The 23,648-nt window shown below is 41.1% G+C and overlaps 1 pseudogene; it reads left to right on the forward strand.

Moving 5' to 3' along the window:
• The first annotated feature begins 22,811 nt into the window (after nucleotides 1–22,811).
• LOC144255977 (S-phase kinase-associated protein 1 pseudogene) lies at nucleotides 22,812–23,294 on the forward strand (annotated as a pseudogene).
• The last annotated feature ends 354 nt before the right edge of the window (nucleotides 23,295–23,648 follow it).

Raw genomic sequence — 23,648 nt, forward strand, 5'->3', positions numbered from 1 at the left:
GAGAAACAAACTAAATTTTAAAAAAAAATGGATAAATAATCAAACATGGCTGGAAGTACAAACCATATATCAATAGTAACTCTAAATGTTAATGGCTTAAACTCTCCAATAAAGCAACATAGGCTGGTATCATGGATTAAAAAAAAAATACAACAATATGCTGCCTCCAGGAGACACATCTGATTGGAAAAGACATACACAGGCTGAAGGTGAAAGGTTGGGAAAAAATATACCACACACACGGTCCTCGCAAGCAAGCAGGGGTGGCCATCCTCATATCGAATAAAATCGACTTCAAGACTAAGTTAATCCAAAGGGATAAGGAAGGACATTATATACTGTTAAAAGGAACCATTCACCAACAAGACATAACAATTATCAATATTTATGCACCAAATAATGGTGCTACAACATTCATAAAACAAATTCTCCTCAAGTTCAAGAATCAAATAGACCACAAAACAATAATTATGGGTGACTTCAACACACCTCTCTCACCATTGGACAGATCCTCCAAACTAAAATTGAATAAAGAAACTATACAACTCAATACCACAATCAATAACCTAGACTTAACTGACATATATAAAATATATCAACCATCATCAAATGGGTATACTTTTTTCTCAGCAGCACATGGATCCTTCTCAAACATAGACCATATATTATGCCATAGGGCAACCCTTAGTAAATAGGAAGGGGTGAAGATAATACCATGCATTTTACCTGATCATAATGGAATGAAACTGGAAATCAATGGTTAAAGAAGGAAGGAAAAATCCTATATCACATGGAAAATGAACAATATGTTACTGAATGATCAATGGGTTACAGAAGACATAAAGGAGGAAATCAAAAAATTCTTAGAGATAAATGAAAATACAAACACAACATATCGGAATCTATGGGACACAATGAAAGCAGTTTTAAGAGGGAAATTCATCGCCTGGAGGTCATTCCTCAAAAAAAGAAAAAACCAACAAATAAATGAGCTCACACTTCATCTCAAAGCCCTAGAAAAGGAAGAGCAAAACAACAGCAAATGCAGCAGAAGGCAAGAAATAATTAAAATCAGAGCGGAAATCAGTGAAATTGAAACAAAAGAAACTTTTGAAAAAATTAACAAAACTAAAAGTTGGTTCTTTGAAAAAATAAATAAGATTGACAGACCCTTAGCCATGCTAACGAAGAGAAGAAGAGAGAGAACTCAAATTACTAACATAAGGGATGAAAAAGGCAATATCACAACAGATGCTACAGAAATACAGAAGACAATTAGAAATTATTTTGAAAACCTATATTGAATAAAATAGAAGATAGTGAAGACATCGATAAATTTCTTAAGTCATATGATTTGCCCAGACCGACTCAGGAGGATACACACAATTTTAACAGACCAATATCAATGGATGAAATTGAAGAAGCAATCAAAAGACTACCAACCAAGAAAAGCCCTGGACCGGATGGATATACAGTGGAGTTTTACAAAACCATTAAAGAAGAATTAATACCAATACTTTTCAAGTTATTTCAGGAAATAGAAAAAGAGGGAGCTCTTCCAAATAAATTCTATGAGGCCAACATCACCCTGATTCCGAAACCAGACAAAGATACCTCAAAGAAAGAAAACTACAGACCAATATCTCTAATGAACCTAGATGCAAAAATCCTCAATAAAATTCTGGTGAATCAGATTCAAAAACATATCAAAAAAAATTGTGCACCATGATCAAATAGGATTCATCCCTGGGATGCAAGGCTGGTTCAATATAGGGAAATCAATAAATGTTATTCACCACATCAATAGACTTAAAAATAAGAACCATATGATCATCTCAATAGATGCGGAAAAAGCATTCGACAAAGTACAGCATCCCTTTATATTCAAAACTCTAGAAAAACTAGGGATAACAGGAACATACCTCAACATTGTAAAAGCAATCTATGCTAAGCCTCAAGCTAACATCCTTCTGAATGGAGAAAAATTGAAGGCATTCCCTCTAAAATCTGGAACAAGACAGGGATGCCACTCTCTCACCACTTCTGTTCAACATAGTTCTCGAAACACTGGCCAGAGCAATTAGACAGACGAAAGAAATTAAAGGCATAAAAATAGGAAAAGAAGAACTTAAATTTATCACTATTTGCCGGCGACATGATTCTATACCTAGAAGACCCAAAAGGGTCTACAAAGAAACTACTAGAACTAATAAATGAATTCAGCAAAGTGGCAGGATATAAAATCAACACGCATAAATCAAAGGCATTTCTGTATATCAGCAACAAATCTTCTGAAACGGAAATGAGGAAAAACACTCCATTCACAATATCCTCAAAAAAAATAAAATACTTGGGAATCAACCTAACAAAAGAGGTGAAAGATTTATATAATGAAAACTACAGAACCCTAAAGAGAGAAGTAGAAGAAAATCTTAGAAGATGGAAAAATATACCATGTTCATGGATAGGCAGAACTAACATTATCAAAATGGCGATATTACCAAAAGTTCTCTATAGGTTTAATGCAATGCCAATCAAAATCCCAACGGCATTTCTTGAAGAAATAGAGAAAGCAATCATGAAATTCATATGGAAAAATAAAAGACCCAGAATAGCAAAAGCAATTCTAAGCAGGAAGTGTGAATCAGGCGGTATAGCGATACCAGATTTCAAACTATATTACAGAGCAATAGTGACCAAAACAGCATGGTACTGGTACCAAAACAGGCAGGTGGACCAATGGTATAGAATAGAGGACACAGAGACTAATCCACAAAGTTACAACTATCTTATATTTGAAATGAATTAGAGTAGATGGGGTAGAGAGATAAGAATGGAGGAGAGGGTAGGGGGCATAGTAGAGGATAGGAAGCATAGCAGAAAACAACAATTACTAGTATGGCATTATGTAAAAATGTAGGTGTGTAACCGATGTGATTCTGCAATCTGTATTTGGGGTAAAAATGGGAGTTCATAACTCACTTGAAGCTAATGTACGAAATATGATATGTCAAGAGCTTTGTAAGGTTTTGAACAACCAATAAAATAAAATAAAATAAAATCTACCCCCAAATGAAGAAGAAATGAAAAGACAAAAATTTCCTGATTCTTACAGGCTTATAAATTTGAAATCAATAGATAAAAGTCGTGTCAACATCCTATCACTCTAAAAGGTAGTATCTGATATTGAGGGCCTTGTTACTACGTGTGAGAGCAGACCAACAGCAGAAACCAAGATTAACTGACATGATACAAGGTAGCAAAAAGTTCCAACTGACACAAAGAAAAAGAATGGACAATCAGAACACAGGAGCCATGTCAGAGGTACTCCAAAGGCCCAACACAGCCTGAGTCACAAGAGGAGAGGAAAAGACAAAAGCATGATCTGAAGAGATAAACAGCAATGATTTTCCTGAAGTTGATGAAAGACACCAGTCACAAACACAAGAATTCTATCCAATATTTTAAAAAGAACAAATACCGCTGGGCGCAATGGCGCACACCTATAATCCCAGTGACTCCAGAAGATGAGGCAGGAGGATTGCCTCCAGGAGACTGGCAACATTTTGCCTAGATAAGGATGCATTTAGAGATGAATATGATGATCTCTCAGACTTGAATGCAGTGCAACTGGAGAGTGTTTGAGAATGGGAAATGCAGTTTAAATAAAAAATATGATTATGTAGGCAGATTCCTAAAACCAGGGGAAGAACCTTCAGGATATACAGATGAAAAAACGTACCAAGGATCACAATAAACAGGATTGAACTCTGTAAACAACCAAAGTCATGGGCCTTCAGAACTGCAATTCTCGCCCCCTTTCACAGACTGTCCAGTGTCTTTGGGTTTGATTCACCTGCTGCAAAAAACATTCGACAGACTGTGTACAAGATGTATGGGTCTCACCATGAAGACTTGAACACTAGACATTTTTTTATGCTGCCAGACTCATTTTTTGCAGTTGTTTGTAATGTCTGGGGTGGCTACATCATCCTGAAAAGGAGGAAAAGGGGATTTCTTAAACTACAAGAAAGTCATTAGGTTACTTTTAGCTTTTTCCCTTTCTCTTTTATCTTCCTCTCTTCCCCCTTCCCCCTTCCTCCCTTCCTCCCTTCTTCTCATCTTCCCTTCTTTCCTACTCTTCCTTCCTTCCCCCTCCCCCTTTTTTAAGATATCAAAGACAACTGGATGTGTATTTGCTACTCTGCATTTTTGAGCACTGAGGAGGGAGGAGACCTGAGCAGGGGAGGAGGTTGTTACACATTGAGTTGAGTAGTTTAAGCTACTGAAACATGGAAATATGAATTCCCAAACTTTTCTTATGGGGGCTTTGTCAGGGAAAAGAAAAAAAAAACATTTCTAAGAAATCTTAGGAACTTAGAATGGATTTAAGTGAGTTCAAGTCAAAGCAGTTTCCCAATTGAGACCATTTGAAACCAGTTTTACTCCTTTCCTTCCTTCCTCTAGGTCAAATCAATATTTATTGTGCCTTATTTCATGTCCATAGACTTGAATTATTATTAGGGTAAGCCTTCACATGAATTCAGAAGTCACTACAAGCAGCATTGAGACTGAAGTTGGAATATTCTGTTGATCACAAAATCTTGATGTCATTCTGTGTATATAGAATGCAAAAGGAATAGTTAGTGTTAACTGACATATATGTTAACATACCCAAATTTAGTTAGCAATTTCATGGCCAAATAAATTCTTGCCATGCTTTTCTCTTTCCAAAACAAATAAATAAATAAATAAAAACAAATCCACAACTCTTATCCCCCAACAGCGGCCTAATTTCAGGAGTCTGACCCTCACATCTCACTAGTGTGGGAGCAGGGTCATGGTGTGGATGTCTGTGTGTGTGTGTCTGGGTGTGTGAGGGTACCTTGCAAGGGACTCTTTCTGCAGATACTGTAAATACAAGTACCGTTTTGATAAAGCATGTACAATGAGCTTTTTTAAAAAAGATAGAAATACATGAACAGACTTCCTATGTTCAAGGATAAAAAGACCGGTTGATAGAAATGTGTCATTCCTTCCTAAATTTATCTATATATTTAATGTAACTGCAATAAACATCCAGAAAGGCATTTCTATGGTGCTTAAGTAGATTCTAAAATTTATGAAAGGTTAAAGGACTAAAACTGTCCATATATTTTTAAAGCAAGAGAAAAAAAGAGGCTTACTCTTTCAGATAATTATATTCAGTTTAACACCACAATTCTGTAGGAAGAAACACACTGACCAAACATAAAGAAATTCTACAAGCACAGCTATCCATAGATGTATGCAGAAATACACTGGAGACGGTTTGGCAGATCAGTGGTGAGGGTGGGAAAATGGCTCTTCACATGGAACAAGAGGAAATAACACTCTGAGTCAGTGTCTACTGAAATGAATTAAATATTTAAAAGTAAAACGCTCAGAGCAAAACTGAAGCATCCAGAAGACAATGAAAGGAAACATTATAGTACCTTAGAGCAGAGGAGCATCTCTCACGTAAGGCACAAAGAGCACCAAACTTCAAATTTTTAACTGGTAAGTTTTGACTCTCTTAAAATTTTAAACTACTACTTATCAGAATAGGCCTTAAGAAAAGAGAAAATGCCAAGCAGAAACTTGGAGAAGATATCCACAATCTGTAACACCTGTGACGACAAGGTGATTGATTCTACAGTCTGTAAGGTACTCTAACAAAGCAAAAAGAAAAAGACAAAGACTAATTGGAATATAGACAAAAGACAGAACAGGCACTGCATAAAAGGTAAAGTACTTTGAACCAATAACGTTAAGATATAATCAACCAAATTAATAAACAAGACAGCGCATGCCACAAAGATACTATCTTGTACCCATTGATGGGACAAAGACCAGAAGAGAGGCAGAAAAACGAAGAGAAGTCTGACAATTGGAGGAAATGTGGAATTTCTAATATATTCCTGATGGTAGTAAAATGACCTGTCTAATCTGAATAAATATCAGCATTTTCCTATTACTTGAATATTCTCACACCTCCTGAACCAGCAATTCCACTACTCAGTGTGCTTCCAAGAGAAACTTTCACCCGTGCACCAGACTACACATGAATATTCAAGATGACACTGTTTTTAAGGCAGAACCCAGGAAATAAGTCAGTTACACATCATCAACAACAACAAAAAATAATGAGAGATTAGGGGACTATTGTGATTTTTCAGTAACTGAATACAGCCACGTTGGGAGCTACATCTCAAGCTAGGCTACCCAGAACATATATAGACAACATAACTTGCTTCAATTAAACTGAATTAGTTTGCTCTTACTTTCCTGTACAGGAGCGCCTATTTCATCAATAAAAGTCTACTCAAATTCTGAAGATTGTGAATTTGACAGAATTAATGGCAAAAACATCAAAGTATTTTGATAAACACAGAATGTGTTTCGATGGCAACACATCAAGACAGAGCTGGCTTCTGCAAGGGGGTTGGAACAGTCACATCAACAAATACAAAGAAAGGTGACATCTCTATGACTGACTTTTCAAGTGAGTGAGCAGGTAGCCTGCAATCAGCACAGTCACAGGGGCAGTGTGCCCAGCTGCCAAACATGGAGCTGTAGGATTTGGTGTATGCCCTGCTGGGTTGCAGTCTTGCTTTGGTCTGAAACCTCCTTGATATTTTCCTGTTCCTCCCCTTTGAACTGGGAATGTTTACCCTGCTCCTACTTACTATTTCAAATCGGAAGTAACATACTGTTATAACTTAATTTTTATAGCATCCTAAAGCTGAACTGCCTTGAGTCTCAGCATACACAACTTAACACTGTTGAGCAATGCCAAAGCTGTCAAAACTTTGGGACTCTTTGGGATTTGTGTACAAAATGTGGGTGCATTTGGCTTTGTTAAGATGGACATGAACCTTTCAGGTGGCTATAGTAGAATATCATGGTTTGGTACTGAACTGTTACCCAGAGATTCCTGTATTAAAGGGTTACTTCCCAGAGTAAGGGCTATTGGGAGTTGGTGAAGCCATCTAAAGGTGGGGCCTAGTAAAAGTCTCATAAAGAGCCCCAAGTGCTGTAATCAGAGCTTAACAAGCAATTCAAGTGGAAGTTTAGAAGACCCTTAAAGTGGATTATGATAGCCTGATCCCTCCTCCTTACTCCCTTTGCCCTTGATGGGAATTGTAGAACCCCTTACCAGTCTTTGTCCTCACCTTCACTCCCTGGCCATCACGTGAGCAACTTTCTTCCACCACACATTCCCTGTCGTAATGGGCTGTTTCAAAAAGAAATGCAGCCAAAACATTTTGGAACCGCCAAAACTGTGAGCCAAATTATTAGAAGAAAAAAAGAGAAACATTTCCATTCCTAAGTTGATTATCTCAGAAATTTGTCATTGTGATGGAAAGCTGACCAAAGCATGGGGCTAGTTGTAATATGTCTCTTCTAAGTGGGCAGAGGAAAACAAGAGGTGGTGAACTCCCGGTGGGATCCACTAGAGACTGTTAAATGGAGCATTGACATTTCAGGACTACTGATCTTGCTCCAGTCACACCTTCCCAACCACCCTGGCCAAATGTATGCTCATTGCTAATCCCCCTTCCTTAACCAGCCTCACCATCCACCATGCACTTGATCCATTCCTCCACGGTAAACCGCGTCACGTGATTCCCTTTCACATGCCAGGAATCAGGCTCCTCAACAAATACGGCACAGCAAAATCTGTCTACATGGAGTGCACAGACATAGCCACGATGTCTTTCTTCATCATGGACTTCAATGAGTTTGCAGGAGTAATTAATCATCTTCTTCTCTTTACAGAAATGATGGACAGGAAGCTCCCTAATTGTCTTTTCTATCTCAGAAAGATACCAAGGCTGTCCTTCAAAGCCAATTATTTCTTTTGTTTTGCTATCTATACCAAAGAACAAATATCCCCCATCAGTATTTGCAAATGCGGAAACATATTGAGGTACCTCTTCTTTCATGAACTCCAACACATCTCTTTTACTTTTTTCTTTTTTTACAGACACATCTCTACCTGGGACTAATTTAGTAGCAACAAATGTTGATTCAGAAAAGTTGACTTTACTTCTGTATGTAAGTTTTGTCTTCCTAAAAAACTCTGAAGGTGAGTCCACCACACTACTTTCTTCATGAACATCAGTAGAGACCTTCATTGCATTCGTTTTTGGTGTTGAAAATAATCTGGATCCAGTTTTCTTCTCTTGGAGGAAAGCCAGTGCATGGGGACCATCCATGACAATTGTAGATGTTGTACTTTTGCTATACAGATTGGTTCTCAACGTGACAATCTGCTGACCAGAGCTATCCAAGCTCCAGGATTTCACAAAAATCAAAAATGTGTTAGCATCCTGCATGAAGTCAAGGTAATTTAGAACACGAGGCAGCATATCACTGAAAGATATTTCCAAATCTTCTCCTATTCCATCTTCCTTATACTTATACTCTGTATTCTCGATTTCAGCCTTGATAACTCCTCCTCCAGAATTCAGCAAAGCACACATGGCTCTTGAGACAGCCTCTTTCTGCTTTTTTCTACTTTTTTTGTCCTTCATGCTGTTCCTATTCTTCTCTCCAAGAGTGACTTTTCCTACATCTAAAACCAGCTCATTATAATCAGTTTCAAAATCAATTCTGATGTTCACGTCCACAGTGGCCATTTGGTTTCCAAGCTGAAATTCTTTCCTGTAAAACCGACAGAGCCATTAGAATGGGACCCAGGCAGGAGTAAGCAAATTCTGAATTCTGAGGGAAACAGAGTGAAACCCTTAGTAGAAGTCGCCCTGGACTGGGAAGTACACAGCTAGAAAGTGACAGGTTTGGGGGCAGATTATCACAAAAGACCCACAACTTACACTCTTAGTGGTATTTGATTTTGCTGCCATAGATTTCCATCATGCTCTTCTAATTCTTAAATCTTCCCTTACTCTGTGCTTATATCATTCTTTCTGATCATTCATTTTGTATAGATTGCGTTTTCTCTTCTTTCCTTATACAAACCCCAGAAGGGAAGCTGCATTTGTGACCTTGTCCTTGAGTCAAATTTTAATTATACAGTTGTATCAAATTTCCATCGTGATTTTAACGATTTCTACTTTTACAGCCTTTACCTTCCTTATCTCCTTTTGTAGGGAGTTTTGGGGTTTGTTTGCGTGTTTGTTTTGGTACCAGGGATAGAACCCAGGAGTGCTCAACCCCTGAGCCACATGCCCAGCCTTTTTCATATTTTATTTACAGACAGGGTCTCACTGAGTTGCTTAGGTCCTCAGTAAGTTGCTGAGGCTGGCTTTGAACCGTGATCCTTCCTGCCTCAGCCTCCTGAGCCACTGGGAGACAGGTATGTGCCACCACACCAGGCTATTGTAGGAAGTCCTTTGGGAAAATTGTCACTTGGAATTCTAGGGGCAATCAGCAATATGACATGTTAGTTATTTTTTTCTTCCTGTTAACAATAATAAATGTGATTCATAATATTTGGCCCTTGCTCTTAAGCAAAGTGGGATATCTCACTGTGTCCTTTTCCTATTAGAAAACCACAGTATCTTCAATGAGGGAAAATCCTTACACTCAACCCGTCTGCATTATGGTCTGATTGTTTGTGTCCCCTCAACATTAATATGTTGAAAACTTTACCCCCAAGATGATTAGGCCTTTGGGAGGTGGGGTCATGAAGACACAGCCCTTGACCATAGGATTTGTGTTTTTACAAAAGAACCCTAGAAGGCTGGCTCAGCCCTTCTGTGATGGGAAGACACAGAGAGAAGCTGGGAATCACCCTGGGAGAAGAGGCCTCACCAGAACCCAACCGTGCTGGCACCTTGATCTTGGACTTGCCAGCCTCCAGGACGGAGAGAGAAATACATTTCAGCAGTTTATAAGCCGCCCAGCTCCCAATCAATGGTGATTTGTTACAGCATCCTGCATGTCCTAAGGCAGTCTGCCTTAGTCTGGGTACTTCTAATCCATTAGCTTGTGCCTTTGAGGCCACTGGGATTACTGCTTGGCTTTAGGTTGAAAACTAAAAGATCTTTGGGTTCATCAATAGGTATAGAGACAGTTGATAGAAAAGTCCATCCCAGGTCATCATCACTACCCAGAAAATGTTATCAGGAGTCATAATCTTCCTGGCCACTGCTGGATCAGTAGTAGGCACAAGTGCAAGATATTCCTCTTGTCTCTATGATTTCCTCATCTTGTGACCCAGACCCCAGAACACCTGAGAATCCTACGTGAATGATGAGCACTCCATACAGAAAGAGAGTCATAAATCCATGTGACAACAGTTTACAGGGCCCAGACACGCCTTTCAATACATGCCACCCCTCGACAGCATCAGAGTGAGCACCATTCAACATAGAACAGGGGGCTCTGTGCTTTGGCCCAGGTGTGCTGTGTGACACGAATGCCTTCCTCCCACAGACCTCCCGTGTTCTTCCTTCTCCCCGTGGAATTTACACTGCACTGAAATGTGCAGAGAATGGTTTTCAAACTACAGGAAATCTGTATTTTGAAAGTCACTTAAGATACCAGAAGGAAAGGCTCTGGGGCTTGCTTCGTGGTGTGGACACTGACCCTTGGGAGGTTCTGAGCCCTCTCCATGCTCTGGAATGCCCACCTGGAAATTTCCCAGCCCCTTCCATGGCCTGAGGTCAACCAGGACTAGCAGTGTCCTCCTGGGAAGCTGCCCAAACCCAGAGAAGATGGCCCGTGTCCCATTTCTCTCATTTGGGATACACCACGACCTTCTATCCAAGGAACCCTGGGCCTATTGGATTGCCTGGGACCCTGTGGCTGGCTGTGGATCCCAGGAGAACACCCCACAGGACTATTTCTTTCACAGGATCAAGCCAGGTTGCACTTCCAGGACGGTGTCAATAGGCTCTTAATCATTGACTCCAGTTATTTACGTTGACAAGGGAGCCCAACACGTTTGCTAGGTAGAATTCACCACTGAAAACTTCTGATTCGAGGGTTTTCTTTTGGGGGATTGTTGGCTTGTTTTCATTATTAATTCAGTCTCCCTACTAGGTATTGACCTGTTTAGGTTTTCTATTTCTTCCTGATTCAGTGTACGTAGGTTGTGTTTCTAAGATTTTCTCCATTCCATCTCTATTTTCTAATTTGATGACATACTCTTGCTCGTAGTTCTCACTGATAATCTTTTATTTCTGAGAAAACCACTAGTAAATTTGTTTCTTTCCTTTCTGATTTTAGTACTTTCATTTTCTTTTTCTTTCTTATCAATCTAACTAAAGATTTGCTGGATTTTGTTAAAAAAAACTTTCATTTATTGTTTCTACTCTCTACTCCATTATTTCACTTATTTCTGCTCTAATATTTATAATTTCCCATCTTCTGCTGACTTGTGATTAGTTCTTTCTTTTTTTCTTCCCTGTGTCTCTGAGGTCTAGTGTCAGGCTGTTGACTTGAGATCTTTCTTCACTTTCACTGTAGGTGTTTACACTATTCAAAGCCTCCCTGCAGAACTACTCTTACTAGATCTCTAAATTTTGGTATATTGTGTTTCGTTTTCATTTATCTCAAGATACTTACTAATTTTTCTTGTGATTTCTCATTTCTCGTTTTGTCATTTCAGGAGTGTGCTATTTAATTTCTGTATATTTCTGATTTTTCCAGCTTTTTGCTTCTATTGGTTGGTCTCCCCCGCCCCAAGAAGGTAGTGGAGATGGGAATAGGAAAGCAATAAAAGGAATTAGACTAATTTTCCTATGTTCATATATGCATATGCAACCAGTGAACTCCACCTCATGTACAACCACAAGAACAGGATCCTAATTAGAGTAAGTTATACTCATGTCTCCATAATATGTCAAAATATACTCTACTGTCATGTATATCTAAAGGACAAATGTTTTAAAGGTTATTATATTTTAAAAATTCTTGCATTTAATTTCACAGATCTTTTCCCCTTTCCGATTTCTTCTCAAATTGGCTCCTGAACCCTTCTTATAAACGTTTCAACTCAATTGTTGCATTTATTAGCTCTATTTCTTCTTTGAGTTTCTTTTCATAATTTCTAATATTTGTTGACATGGTCATTTTACTTATATGTTTTTTCCTGAATTCCTCTAGTTCTTAATATACATTTCCTTTAGCTCTCTGGACAAATTTAAGACAGTTGTAGGATTTTGTTTGTATGTTTTTTCAGCAGATGACTAAACTTTATATGTATATAATGTAGGAAAGGTTGTTTTAAAATATGTGTATGTTGTGGGATGATTCAATTGAGGAAATTAACGTATTGTTTATTTTCCTGATGTGCCTTTTTGTGGTGAGAACACTTAAAAACTACTCTCTGCGTAATTTTTCAAGAACACAATATGCTGCTATGACATGGAGTCACTGTTGTAAATGAAGACATGAGGGGAAAGACAATAATCATGCTATTAAACTATGGAGAATGCTCGGCATGGCAGGAATACACAGCTTTCTCTGCTTTTTTGTATAAAGATGTCACATTAAAACAATTACTGTTTGAAATTTCAACTGAAACGATTGTGCTTACCTAGCTTCTTGGTTATTCATCTATACCAGAAGTCAAGACTTCTCCTGTAGCCTCAGTTCTTCTGGGACCTGTCAGACTTTTAAGTACCTGTTGGCCCTTTTTATGTCTTCATTTGAGAAATGTCTATTATGTTCATTTTATAACGAGGTTATTTGATGTTCGCAATGTGTTGAGTTCTTTATATATTTTGGATAGTAGGCCCTTATCAGGAGTGTGGCTGCCAAGTACTTCCTCCCACCCTGTAGGTTATCTCAATCTTTTGATTGTTTCCTTTCCTGTAGAGAAACATTTCAATTTGATGTAGTCCCATTTGTCTAGCTTAGGTTTTGTTATCTGCACTTTGGGGAACATATTTTAAAAAAAAAATCATTGCCCAAACTAATGTCATAGAGCTTTTCTCCTTTGTTTTCATGTGCAAGTTTTCAGTTTCTGGTCTCGCACAAGTTTTTCATCTATTTTGAGTTGATTTATGTCTCTGGTGCAAGAAAAAGGGTTATTTTACTCTTCTCCACGTGGATATAAAGACACTTGTTTTTTACAGCCTTTTTTTTTTAATATGTCCAGGGGTCTTTCTTTCTCAGGGAGAGGTTCTGCCAAATTACTTTCTTCTTAAGCATGAGCTATGTTCCCCTGGTTTTCATGCCTGCAGAGCTTCGACTGAAAATCGGGCATTTAAAAAAAAACTACCATGTCTCTCAATCTTTGCAGACCAGCTCTATGCCAGGGCAGCTCTTTACAGATGAAGCTGATCCTATTCTGATCCCAGGGACCAGCTTGAGGTCAAAGTTTAAAGTCTTCTCAGGTATATCCTAAGCATTCACCCTGCCTATTCTGCATGGACTTTTCTCAATTCCTCCTAATAAATAGCTGCTTTTGAATATCTTGATTACCCCCAAAATCTTCACCACCCCCTGCTCCTCTCCTGGGCCTTGGATTGCACATACATATCCGCAGCTGTAATCTCTTGCCCCAGGCATCCACAGGTATGTAGTCTCCCTACAACCTTCACATGCAGTGGCAGTCACATTTCCCCATGAAATGAGATCCAAGTTGGGTGGTCCAGAGACCTATCCTTCAGCCAGTTTTCAGGCAGGTTAGAACCCTGCCAATCAGGTTTGCTCTGGCCCTGCACTTCAAGGGAAGGGACTGCAAACAGTGCTCCCCCTGCAGCCTGAGACTTTGCCATGCCAGGGAGAGGAAGGGCAGGGGCAAGAAAAAACATCCTGACCTTCTCTACAGGTTTGAATGTGGCTGCTTCTTGATTGGGCATCTGCGTGGTTGCTGTAAACCTCTGATTTTGTCTTCAGTCAGTTTCTGTTGCTTTGGATGTTTCCACGAGGGGGAAGCTTCCTAGTCTCCGCTTTGGTGACGTGAGCCCTCTCATTATTCTTTTCTTTCATTCTTTTTTCTGTTTCTTTGTTTTCTTTTGTTTTTACTTTTCTATTTTTTTTTTTTTTTTTTTTTTTTTGCCCTGACGGGCCTTGCCCTTCTTGGCACAAGCAACCATTTGGTCTCAGCCTCCCTAGGAGCTGGGACTCCAGGTTTGTAACATCCTGCTGGCTCTATCCTCATTTCTAAATAATAAATTCAGTTTGTTAATAATTTGCTTTTATGATATTCCTCTCTTTTTTCACATTCTACTTTAACATCATTGCTAGATTTTGTTCACATCAACTTTTATGGTGACTTTATTTTTTTTTTTTTTTAAGATAGAGTGAGAGAGAGAGAGAGAGAGAGAGAGAGAGAGAGAGAGAGAATTTTTAATATTTATTTATAAGTTCTCGGCGGACACAACATCTTTGTTGGTATGTGGTGCTGAGGATCGAACCCGGGCCGCACGCATGCCAGGCGAGCGCGCTACCGCTTGAGCCACATCCCCAGCCCGAGGTGACTTTATAAAATCAGTTGAGGATCGATCCTCGTTTTCTATCCTCTAACATCACACACAACATGGAAGCTTTCCGTGGCAGAGTTTACCAAGGTCTGTCACACTTGCAGAAACTAAAATAGAATGTTTTGAATCTTCCTATGTTATATAATCACTTTTGGAAAATAATGATTACCTGTGTTTATAAAATCTTACCAACTGCTGCATAATTTTATAGGTAGTATAAAAGTACTCTTAGGTAATTATTCCTGTATACCTGAGAATTGAAGTTGCTTTCCAATGTTTATTTTAATAATTCTAAGACCTCGGCTCTGTTAGATTGAGACTTGGGTATTCAAATGACCTCATCAAATTTTCATGGAGCCCAAGAGTCCCCTGGCTAAGTACTTCAATTCTACATACAGATGTGGTTCACACATAAGGAAACAACCACTTGGCCCCAGGTTGGAAGGCCACATCAGACGGAAAGAAATGAAACCAGAGTGCAGAAAATAAGAACTGAAACCCTGGCTCAGAAAAAAAAAATCATATAGGGGAAGAAACAGTATGGACATGGAGATATCAAGATTCAAGCTAAAACAAGAGGTTTTACCTGATCTTGTACATTTGGAATTAAATTAAGTATACAAAGTGTACATACACACTGTGAGTGGTTGATGGAGTTTGAATTACTGAAGCAGCTGATGAAATACTAACAATTGGAGACGTATTATCAAATGATTTCCTAAAGGATTGCATCAGACTTTCACTAGCAAGCTTCTCTTGGGCAGAAGGATTACAGGGCTCCACCCTGGGCCTGTGCAGGCTGCTGGTTCTCAGTCTATAACAAAGTAGGCGCCTGCCCTCTGAGGGGCCTGGAAAATCAGAGCTGTGTCCTAAGACATCCTGGGACCTGGGCATTCATTCAGATGGGTCCCCTAGGCCTGGGCCCCTCCAGGAAAGCATTGGAACAGAACTCTGACAGCTCCCCAAACAGTGAGGCTGCAGGAGAAGCCTCAACTCCTGGTAGAGGAACAATGGAGAAGCCAAGTAAGCAAAACTGTTTCAGTTTAAATTTATAAGAAATATTGTTTTAATGGGACATCATTATCCAAAAAAGCAGAGAAACGTGTCTATTCCTGCCATGCTGAGCTTTCTCCACAGTATTAGGGCACAATTGGGGTCCTTTACCTCATTTCTTAGTATTTCTTACACAACAGGGGCAGCTGAAATATGAGTCACCTTCCTGTCCACCAGACAGAAAAGATCCTCCAACTCTATTTCAAGAAGGGCAAGAGAGTCAGTTTCACTTCTGCTCAGTGATGCATTTGAATTTCTCCATCTTAGGTTCGTGCCCTTCCAGGAGGAATAGGGTCCCTCATTTCATACTGTAGCCTCTGGAAGTAGACTGCTGTCACCTTTCCTCCCAACCCCATTCCAACACCCTCTGCATCTGGCCCTGCTATTAGGGACACTTCTGGTTCATCCACAATAAGCAAAAGGAGCAGCAGTCAATCACACCAGCCTCCCCACCCCCAACATGCCTAAGGACCTTCTCATACCACCGGGGAACTCGAAACTAGTGGCAGCTGTAGAAGAGGCTCCTTTAGGGGAACTTGTGGGCTGGGCTGGGTCCTTGGCCATCTCAGTCCAACACTCATGACTAGGTACAATTTTCACCATCCAAAATCAGTCTTCAGGCATATATCTGGGACACAATCCTTTAAAAAAAAATAAGCTGGAGACTGGACTCCACCAAGTCCCTAGTACCTTAAACTCAATGGCCTCCATGAACCCTTGGGTCTGGGTTCACAAGTTAGTTGTTTCCTCTAAATTCCTTTATTCCCTTGATGGTGGGAGAATTCTGTGAGGTGTGAAGTCAGGTAGAACTGCACAAAAGTGGCACCCAACTGACAGGAGAGACGAAGGAACATTCCTGGCCCCTCCTTGCTTACCAGTCCCACATTCCATGGCATCTGGGAGGACAATGTGGTCATCTTTCTCCTCTTCTAGTTTATGAACTTTGGGCAGGGAACTCCTGTGCTTGCTTTTCCTTTCTGGACCTAGACTGCACTTCTTCAGTGACACCCCCACATTTCCTCAACTCCACTCAAGTGCAGATCTCTAGGAGGACCCGAGGTGCCCTGGAGACCACAGGAGCCTGACCTGCACACTCGGCCAGTGCCTCTCTAACCCCGTCTCCTAAACCACAGACCCCAACTCCCTGTCCCAGAGCTGTTTAAGGTCTCCCCTGTCCAAGCAGGGACCAAAGTCTTTCTGGCACACCATAGCCCGTGGTCCAGAGTTCAAGGAGCCAAGTCCTCAATGTCCTGTTAAGGTTTGGGAGAAGGTGATATGAACACTCCAACAAAGGAGCCAAGTTTCCCACAAAAGAGAGACCCCAGTCAGTCTGGAGACCAGGGTTGGGGTGAGGGTCTTCCAGAAAGAGGTGGAGTTTGGCTGCTGGTGCCCCACGTCGCCCCAGAGCCAGATGCCTAGACCTGGGGGTGGGAGTAGAGTAGAAAACTAAGGCTGGAAAATGTGGCTAAAGAGCAGGCCTCACTTTCCAGTGCATTGCCCCCTGAAACAAGACCCCTTGCAAACACCAGTGCACCCAGTGCATGCACTGGCCCTTGCATAGCAGGTGAAGGCAGGTGCGGGAAAAACCCAGCCAGAAAAGAGAGCACCCTGCCTCAGAAACTTTCTTCCCCAGGCAAAGTGGAGAGGGAAACCTACCGAGCCCTTCTAAGTGTGGAGACAGGGTAGTTGCCCGTAGATCCTTCCAGCTCTTCTGCCTTCTGTTTCCTGCACTCTGGTACCTTGCACTCAGCGCGACTCTCACGCAGAATTTTCTAGATCCCGCCTTCTATTGGGCTCATGACGCTCCAGGAAGTGAGGGCACTATGCTCAATTGCGCAATTGCCATTTGATTTGTCAAATTTGAAGAAGTATCTCCCTGTAGCGGGGTAACTCAGTTTTTCCAAACTTCACTCGCATTCGCAGGTCACTTGCTGTCACGTTGCTTAAAATCCCAGGTACCTCCAGCAACAGGGAGGACAGCTGTCAATGCCTGAACCAAGGGGCAAGGAGAGGCTGCTCCACAGAAGGCAGAGTCCAATGCCTAGAGCTTGTAGAACAAGGAGCATCATGGGGACATCCTTTCACTCAGAGTCTACTGTGGCTCCTGTGGTGCGACACAGCCTACCTGCCTCTTGTTTCCCCTGGCTCTGGTTGACATTATGGGGGTACGTTTCTCTAGCTTAGCACTTCTCAAACCAATACCAGAAATCACAAGTCACCGGAAACCACAGCTTTCAAATGCTCAGAGGTAAAAATAGCAGTGGAGAGTGTACAAGTCTGAGTTGCTCTCACTCGGGAGCTCCTCCCCAGAGCCCACTGGGACCCAGCTGCAGACTGTTGGAGATAGTCTCTGCTGCACATCTACCCAGGAGGCAAGGCGGACCACCTGTTCACACTCACAACACAGATCCTGAGAGCGCAGAGCTGGGCCTCATCTCAGTTCTTCCTCACGTCAATGATAAGAAATGGTTTCACTGAGGCGAAGAAACTCCTCTTCAGGAATTGACTTAAAAAATAGTAGAGCAGGAACTTTCCCAGAGCTAACTTCCAAGATGTAAGCTGACAAATAATAAGTGTATGCATAACAAAGTGGGTGGGAGGCACATCATCTCCCTAGGGGCTCCCCAAGTACACAAAATTCATGCAACTTTTAAATCCTGTTACAATGACCTCTGGAGTATTGAGGGGACAGCACACATGGAGTACATTTAAGGCCTAAAGTAGAACAGAAGTAAGAGCGTGTGCACACTCCTACCTACTCAGAGAATGCTAACAGGAGCGTACAAACCCCTGCGTGCTGCTCCCAAAACATACTTCATTCTTTCTCCCCTCAGAGGTAAGACAACTCACAAATTTCACATTTAACATTCCCCTGTTTTTCTGTATAGTTTCACCATATTTTAAAACAGATGAGGTTTGATCTCACATGATTTTAAATGGCAGCTCATAAAAATGAAATTGTACTTTGCGTTGGTTGTAAACTCTCTGTTGTTCCTTGACATTCTTCTCATAAAGGCAGCATCTAAATCCCTTCCCCTGGAACGTGTGCCAATCTTGGTATCCTGCTTGTAACCAAGAGAGTCAGGCATCAGCCATTATGTGTCACTTCCAAGGGTTGATTTGAAAAGACAGTAGAGCTACCCCCAAGGCCTCTGCAGGATTGTGTGTGTGTGTGTGTGTGTGTGTGTGTGTCTTGTGTGTTGTGCGTGTGTGTTGGCAGGGAGGACAACTATGGACCCCCCAGCTATGGATGTCTCTCCATCATCAACCACACACAGGTAAAGGAGTCTTTGGATGATTCCAGCCCCATTGGTCAAGCTGCTCCCAACAAAAGTGAAGGCAGCAGAAACAAGGGTCCCCCACTGTGCTCTGCATCTTTTCCAGACCCTCAGGATCCCTGAGTATAATAAATGTTTATTTTATACTGGCTAAGTCCCAGGGGAATTTGTTACACACCCGTAGTAACTGGAGCAATACTATGTGCATCTTCTGCAATCTTCCTACCTTTTTCCACCAACATTATGTTCCTGATGCATAGTCCTCAGTAGAAAATGGTGGCTCACATGTGAAGCCCAAGTGTAATCTACCAGATGCCACAATGCAGCACTGTCTTCACATTCTCCTTGATCTAAGTACTTTCCAACCCTTGGCATTTTTGCACTTACTCATTTTTCTCAACCATGAAAGTTTCAGTTTACTTCTCTCTGAGCAACAATCATTGATTGGCGTGTAACAACAAATTGTGCTGAAAATATCTATAGATCAATTAGGAAGCAATTGACATCTTTATGAGATTACAATTTGCAATCCAAGAACAAAACACAGCTCTGTCATTTACACTGTCTTCAGTGCCTTACACTTTAGTTATATACGATTTTCTGTGATATTCTTGCACAACTTTTGCTGCATTTATTTGGATGCCCTTTATTTTGAGGCAGTTTAAATGATATATTTAAAAATATTTTCTACTGTTTTCAAAATAATATAGTTGTTTCTCATTCTTTGATATCTAGATCTAACAAATTCACATGCTATTCTAATTCTAATGAGATTTCTTTTTTCTGCATAGTCAATGAAATTACTTTCTTCCCAGAATCTTATCACCTTTTCTTTTTCTTACTCAAATGCATGACTAGGACCTCTAGTGCAACACTGAACAGAAGTGATGATGTAGCCACTAATAGGACCGCCCCTATCTTCAGGGCACATCTCAACAGTTCCTCATTATGAAAAATGATTGCTGTATGTCCTTCTAGTAAATGCCTTTGTCCATTTCTAAAAGCTTCTTTGTGTTTCTAATTTGTTAAGAGTCCTGAATGGATATTGAACTTTATCAAAAACTTTTTCCTCATCTACTCCAACTTTCATGATTTTTCTCTTTTAATCTGAGGTGAGTTAACAGTGATTTTCTGATGCTAATATCAACACTGAATTCCTAACTTTACTCACCTTAAACGTGATCTGTTATCATTTTTCCATTCTGTTGGATATGGTTTGCTAATCTATTAGGGATTTTTCATGTACATATTTGAATGATGATGATGTGTGATGTTCCTCTTGTACTGTATCTAACTTGTCATCTATAATGTTAGCCTCATACAAAAAGGAAGTAGGTTCTCTTTTTCTATAACTGGAAGACTTTGTGTAAGGTTCATGTTCTCTTTATCTTCCTGCCCCCATTCCAGGAATTGAACCCAAGCTCTGTACCTCTGAGCTATATCCTTGGCCATTTTACTTTAGTTTGAGACAGAGACTCCCTAAGGGCCCAGGCTGGTCTGGAACTTTCAATTCTCCTGCCTCAGTCTGGTGATGGAACTGTAATAACAGGAGTGGGCCACCACATCTGGCAAAACTCTCTCTTCCTTAAACCTATTAAAACTTCCTTTGATGATTGTGGGCAAATGTTTTACTACTAATTCATTGACTATCATGACTATAGAATTTCTATTTTAATCCATGAGTTAAAACTATTTTTAAATTCTGGCACATATGAAAACTTTGTATTTACCATTCCATTAACTAGTTTCTAAGGTCTTTCCGTTGGTGGGTCTAAGAATAGAGCTGGTATAAGATCTGTCCTGGGAACTCTGTTGAATATTTTGTAATTAGAGAAATTCCCAAATATCAGTGCTATGAAGCAAAACCTCCCTTACAAGGTAATCATAATTACAAATGGGATACTATTAATTTGCCAGTGGGTACACAAACCATAGATCATCTTATCAAAGTAATCAAAGTTAATATCAGGAATTGAATGAATCAAAATCACATTCATTCTGATGTGATACACTGAGGTGCATGGTATTCTTGCTAAGCATGCATAAGCTGAATATAAACATAAGGAACCATGAGATGACCCACAGAAATTGATAAATTGCAAAACAATGGACCCATGCCCTCAACAGTATTTATATATTATGAGAGATAAAGACTGAAGGAGGATTCCACATTAAGTCAGACTAAAAGGAATGAAAGGCAAATGCCAGGGGTAATCCTAGGTAGAATCCTAGAGAAAAATCTGTTCTGCTTCTTGCCATGAAGACGATTTGGGGACAATCAATACAATTCACCAAAGGTACTTTAGTTAGTAGTACTGGATCAGTGTTAACATCCTGATATTGATCGTTGTCCTGTGAACACCCTTAATTTTAGGAAACAACCACTGAAGTATTGAAAGTTAAAGGGATGTGATAAGTTAAATGTGTCCCCTAAGGTCCCTTGTTGGAAACTCCCCAGTCAACAGTGTTGAGAGAAGGGACTTTTGAGAGGTGATTAAGAAGACCATAATGTCCCCATTATCTTAGGAGTGGTGCCTTATAAAAAGGATGCATCTGGTCACTAATTAAGGGTTGGTCAGCCTGACTCAATTTGCACTTGCCAAGAATCCTCAGGCCAAGAAGTTCCCCTGAATGCATTTCCCTTGGTGAGGAGACCTGAGATCCTGCCACAGCCATCTCTTCTCCTTCAACCCATCCCACCTGGGAAGGGCACGATGTCACAGATGCTTCAGCTGTGCCTGCCTCCCTACCCCACATTTCTCTGTGGCCCTCCACAGCTCCAGGAATGCAGAAGTGGTGCCTGCCCCACCCATTTTCCCCAGAGTTGAAGACCAGACTGGAATCTGGTCTTCAGCCGCCGCTAGGGGGCGCTGCCCTCGCCGTTCACTAACAACTGACCAGACCCGCCAAGAAAGCCCCCAGAGCAAAAGAGACCAGATAAACTCCTTTGCGGAGTGGGGGTGGGGAGGTTCTCATTCAGCATCTGCTGCGCCACTGGGGGCATCTTCAAATTTCCCGCGCAAGAAATCTGGGCACTCGGGTTGGTCATTAGATTCCGCCCTTTGCAGGGTGGGGGAATGAAGTCCCCTGGGAGCCAGAAGTTGTCACCACCATGAGGGGAGCTCCTGGGAACTAAGGACGCCCCCGGGTGCCTGAGAAACATGTCCCACTCACCAAATAGAGTCAACCCTGGGAGAACTAGATAAGAATGTATCCTTTTTACTCTGAAATGTTACAGACCTACGAAAAGGTACTCTACGCCGGTGCCTCCAGGATCCCGCTGAGGAAGAGAAAGGCTCCTGCAACTGGGGCGTCCTGGGGGCTCCTCCCCTCCTCCCATCTCCGCCCTCCCCTTTCCCTCTTGTGGCTCCCCTACCTCCCTTGTCCCTCCCTCCCCCACCAGACCGCCTCCCCTTCTTCCTGGCAGGAGCCAGCAGAAGCTGGAGTCTGGGTCCTGCCCCACATCCACGGGGCATTTACAGTGACTGTATGGTGTCGCTGTGCAGGTGGGGGACCTAGGTTTGCTGCCCTCGCCAGGTCTGGGAGAGCTCAGGGCTTGTGTTTCTTCCCTGCTGGTTGAAAGCAGGACTGCCTTCAGGTTCCTCTCTGCACCCTCCCCAGGTCTTCAGCTGAAGGGGCTGAGTGATTCTGGGTGACAGGTGCTGGAGATCACCCATCCCCATCTGCAAAAAGTTACTGAGACCGCAAAAGGTTTCATCATTTCGTCAGAGAAATAGGACGGCTTCAAATTTCACTGGGACAGAATAAACAGAATAACTCTGTAGCCCCAGGTACCTGGCCATTTCCTGAGTTTATCATCACATATGACTGCTCATAGGGTGTGACACTACATCGTGTACAACCAGGGAAATGAAAAGTTGTGCTGCAATTGTGTACGATGAATCAAAATGCATTTTCTGATGTCATATGTACCTAATTAAAATTAATTAATTAATTAATTTTTAAAAAGAAAAAGTCTATGTAAGCTTTTTCTTTCCTTGTGTGGACGAGCCCCGCCCCGTTCGCCTCAGTTCGGTTCTTTTTGAGACCAAACACCATGCCTTCAATTACATTGCAGAGCTCTGATGGGGAGATATTTGAAGTTGATATAGAAATTGCCAAACAATCTGTGACAATCAAGACCATGTTGCAAGATTTGGGAACGGATGATGAAGGTGATGATGACCCAGTTCCTCTACCAAATGTTAATGCAGCCATATTTAAAAAGGTCATTCAGTGGTGCACACACCACAAGGATGACCCTCCTCCTCCTGAGGAATATGAGAACAAAGAAAAGCAAACAGAATATATCCCTGTTTGGGACTAAGAATTCCTGAAACTTGACCAAGGAACACTTTTTGAACTTCTTCTGGCTGCAAACTACTTAGACATCAACGGTTTGCTTGATGCTCCATGCAAGACCGTTGCCCACATGATCAAGGGGAAAACTTGGAGATTCGTAAAAATTTCAATATCAAAAACAACTGAAGAGGAGGAAGCCCAGGTACTCAAAGAGAACCAGTGGTGTGAAGAGAAGTGAAATGCTGGACCTGACACTGTAACACTCTAAGGATTGTTCCAAATACTAGCTGCACTGCTCTCTTTATAATTGTTAGTACTAGACAAACAGGAGAAATGAAGAAGCAAATCAGTTGTATTAGCATAAAACTGTCCTTACTGCATGTGTGGTTTGAGTACAGACTCCAAACCTATGGCTGAATTTCTTCTAGTGTGAGAGAAAGTTTCTTTCTTTCTTTATTCTGAATACAACGGAACTGTGGGTTCTCTGTAGAAAGGGGCATTTTGGGCTTTCCCTCCTTTTGTAAAGCAATTTCTGCCTAGTTTATTGTCCAGTTAACTTGAGTGAGCTTTGAAAAGTTGGCAAAAGAATTTC

The sequence above is a fragment of the Urocitellus parryii genome, chromosome 7, assembly GCF_045843805.1.
Source record: "Urocitellus parryii isolate mUroPar1 chromosome 7, mUroPar1.hap1, whole genome shotgun sequence".
Classification (NCBI taxonomy): domain Eukaryota; kingdom Metazoa; phylum Chordata; class Mammalia; order Rodentia; family Sciuridae; genus Urocitellus; species Urocitellus parryii.